General features: G+C 33.9%; 1 long non-coding RNA gene across 1 annotated transcript; it reads right to left on the bottom strand.

Annotated features, from left to right (window-relative positions):
• Positions 1 to 2,168: 2,168 nt before the first annotated feature.
• LOC118741679 lies at positions 2,169 to 3,488 on the bottom strand. The gene is made up of 4 exons (XR_004993325.1): positions 3,460 to 3,488; positions 3,266 to 3,338; positions 2,906 to 3,155; positions 2,169 to 2,849 (listed from the first exon to the last, which is right to left on the bottom strand). It is a non-coding gene; the product is annotated as an uncharacterized LOC118741679 (long non-coding RNA).
• Positions 3,489 to 4,067: the final 579 nt, after the last annotated feature.

Raw genomic sequence — 4,067 nt, forward strand, 5'->3', positions numbered from 1 at the left:
ATGCTTGAGAAACAATTATTTAATTCAAATGATCAATAGTGAACGCACTCGGAGCGAATTTTGGACACTGAGCGAATTATGCATATTAACAGTAAATTATTTCTAACTTTCTACCCTATTAAACGTTTATATTTTAATAAAATGTGTTCAATTACTTAAAAATATATAGTTTACGATCAAACTATAGTACTGAATGCTTGAGAGACAATTATTTAAATCAAATGATCAATAGAGAACCCACTCGGAGCGAATTTTGGAACACTGAGCGAATTATGCATATTAAAATTAAATTATTTCTAACTTTCTACCCTATTCAACGTTTATATTTTAATAAAAGGTGATCAATTACTTAAAAATATATAGTTTACGATCAAACTATAGTACTGAATGCTTGAGAGACATTATTTAAATCAAATGATCAATAGTGAACGCACTCGGGGCGAATTTTGGAACACGATATAAAATATTGATGTTAAGACTAAGTAATTTCTCATAAGCTTATATTTTAATATAATATAATTCATTAATGAAGAATATATTAACTCCGATCAAACTATAGTATTAATCGTTACAAACTATTTAAATCAAATGATCAACAGGAAGCGCGCTCGGGGCGAATTTTGGAACACTTCATAAAATATTTACAGAGGAAGTACATTATTTGGTAGAGATCAAAAGAACCATCTCAGAAGAACCATCCTATAAAGGCAAATTGAAAAAAATTTGTATGAATTTTAATCGTTTGTTTATATTTTTTTACATAATAGTATCTTAAAAGAGAGCCGCACTGAGTTGTCAATAACACCTTGGGCCGTATGCATAAAAACTAAGCAATTACTTTTTCTCAGATTTTCATACCTTTCACTTAAATTTATTTGAAAAAATTGAGTGAAAGGTCTAAAATTTTAAGAAAAAGCATTTGCTTAGGTTTTATGCATACGGCCCCTTGTTTAATACACCCATGATACAAATATTTAAAGGTAAAACCGCTTGCACAATTCGTCGGCCATCATTTACTTTTTGAAGTTTGTCTATTTTATAAAATTGAAATTTTGAGAGCAACCCAAATGCCAAATAAAGGTAAAACAAAAAACAAATGGATGAAAATATTGAAATTTTCATTTATTTGACACTGATAATGAGAATGTATTTGTGAGATAGGAAATTTGAAAACATTTTTGTAATGTTACCAAACTTTAAAAATGTTCAGGCTGCCTTTCAACGGTTTTACCTTCAGATTTTTTTATCATGAATACACCTTAGTCGAGATATCACGAACAAGTTTTCCTTTATCTATTTTTGCTTAAAATCCTTAAATATGTATCTTGTAGAATACGTATTAATTTTTTTTTTTAACGATTTAAAAAAAGGGAGGACGGTCGGATCTACGTAACCAGGACGACCTGAATGCGCATTGAAATCGGTTGTATTTTTTGCTAAAAATTATTTGTTATTATTGAGATACAGTTTCGCTACTATTTAGAGATTTCTCGACATACTTTTTCATATTACTGTTATTTATTATTGTTCTTATTAGTCATTTATATGTTTAGGACTTACTGTGGGTGCTTTAAGAATTCATTTTGTAAATATGTATGTACATATAAAAAACAAATGCGATATTTTATTTTAAATTATGAATTTTATTCGTGCAATTTTTTATATTTAATAGTTTTGAGGACATTGAGGTTGGTTGGGTTGATTCTTTTATTGCATGCCTTAAACTTTTTTACTATAAGTTATAATGTTGAAGATATGCCTTCTGCCTTTGTCAAGCACTTTAGCTAAGTTCGAGAAATTTAGCATATGCGCGTAAGAGCATAGAGTAGGTATACGGCTGTGCTGCCGCGATTCTCCAACATCTTGTCAAAGGAGAAAACATATTGGTGGCGGAATCCATCGTAGCCCAATTTTTCTTAAAATCTACGAAAAAGCGATCACTGAATCTGAACTGCTATGAGCGTGTATATTCAAAGCAAGTGCTGCGTTCGTAGCTATTCGACCTTAATAGCATTTTCGTAGATTTCACGAAAAAGCGGACTACGATGGATTCTATGATAGCCTTGATTAGTTCGTGCGATTACGACTTATGGATCGATTATGGATGGGAACGGAACCTCAGTTGGGTTGCCGATGGAAAGCGCCACTGAAATGAAAATGTTTTTTATTATGAATAGCAATAATTAAGTTTCATAAAGTTCAAGGTGGTACAATTTAAAAAAAAGTTGAAAAAAGAAATAAAGTATCTCAATCGAAAATTCCCGGCAGCCACAAAAACGCACTTGCCAATATAGCAACTTAGTTGCCCGCTTTCAGTTGCTAGTTGCCATCGGTAATACCATTTCAGCCACTGGCCATCCAACTGAAGTTCGGTTGTCCTCCGTAATCGACCCATAAAATCGGAATCGAATATGCATGCACGTTCTGCTGAACGATAAATATTTTTTAAATGTGTGCTGTCCGCTAACGAATTCCAGCCATGTGTGAAATATCGTATGTGAAGCGTCCGTCTGACTTAACGATTGTCAAAGGCATGCCAGAAGATGTTTCATCATATGTTTTCGGTCATCGTCTTCTTCGACTAAATTCATCGATACCAAAAACTTTACAACCTATATTTGCCAGCAGCCAATTTTGCCAATGACATGGTACTATTGCACTGTTAATAACCAAATTAAGCCGCAGTTGCATTCACACGTGATATAATAGCTAGTGTCAGCAAGCTGTGGGAATGCCCAGGAGATGGCGTTTGTTCAGCTATCGAAATCATTACACCGACGGCGGTGGGCAGCTCTGCTGGAACATATTTACCACAGCAGTGGTTGCGGCGTTTTGTTCTGCAACAATACCTGCAATGATGACTATAATGTCGACGAACAAAGATATAAAATTTAAAATGACTAACCTTACGCCCGGCCGATTTGGGAGACCACCCTTGGTAACGACCAGACAGTCGGGTCTACGTAACCGGAACGACCCAGATTTATATCTGGCCAAGGACTGTCACTCCAGCAACACTCCCCAAAAAGTCTTTGGGGAATTTGTATGCTGCTACAACAACAACAACCAGAACGCATTTACCAAGAGGAAAAACCGCAGGGATTGCTGTAGTTCTTGCAATCACCGTTGATGATGCTGTGCTTGTAATTAATAGTCTGAAAATACAAAAAAATGAATTAATGAAATCTTATACACATCAAATAAGTAAATTTCAATAATTTGTTTACCATTTCACAAACCGAATTACGAAGAAATAGAAACTCACCGCGATGCGATACAGAAATAAAAACCAACAGGGCTGCATTTTCTTGGTAAACAACACAAGCGCTCAGAGCAAACTGATCCGCAAAATTATTTTGTGAAACATAATAGTAGAAAAGAGTTTCTACACATGATTATCACATTAAATCATAAGTGCAAATTATTGTGATTATTTTTAGTTGCATATAATTGCATTACCTTAGACTTTTTTTAAATGTTTTCTAATATTCAATCTTTTGGGACGCAAAAGCAACCATGCGCTCAATTTCTTGTGGGGAAATTTGGTCCCCATAAAGGACTTTCACCACGAAACAGCTACAAAAACAAAAACCTTTTCTACTGGTATACTGTGCTGTCCGACTTCAACTGACTCAACTGACCGTTCGTATTTGGCGATTTCAAAAGTTGGTCGTGCTTCGTTCGGTTTCGTCCACTTCGTTTATTTAAATGTCATCTGTCATCAGTCCGGTACCCTACATCCAGCACTACATGTATATGTGCATATTCTTTTAAGGTAGAACATACAAACCTAACTAGCACGAAAAGGTAATTTTTTAAGCTGATAAAGTTAGAAGGACCAAATTCGAGAATGTTATCGAGTTTGTATAAGTCCTTAAATTATAATTAAAAAAAAAAAAATATTTCAAAATTTCAAGGATAAAATTTTAAAAGCACATTCTCAATACTTTACAGTCCTTCTGCGCCAAAAACTTGAATCTGTTTAAATTCTACAGGATTTCCTCTTCAATTTGATACCCATACTTCTTCTCTAAGCACATTTATCTGAATTTTTTAAATCATTTTTG

Source organism: Rhagoletis pomonella, unplaced genomic scaffold, assembly GCF_013731165.1.
Source record: "Rhagoletis pomonella isolate Grant_MI unplaced genomic scaffold, Rhpom_1.0 Rhpom_scaffold_00006, whole genome shotgun sequence".
NCBI lineage: Eukaryota > Metazoa > Arthropoda > Insecta > Diptera > Tephritidae > Rhagoletis > Rhagoletis pomonella.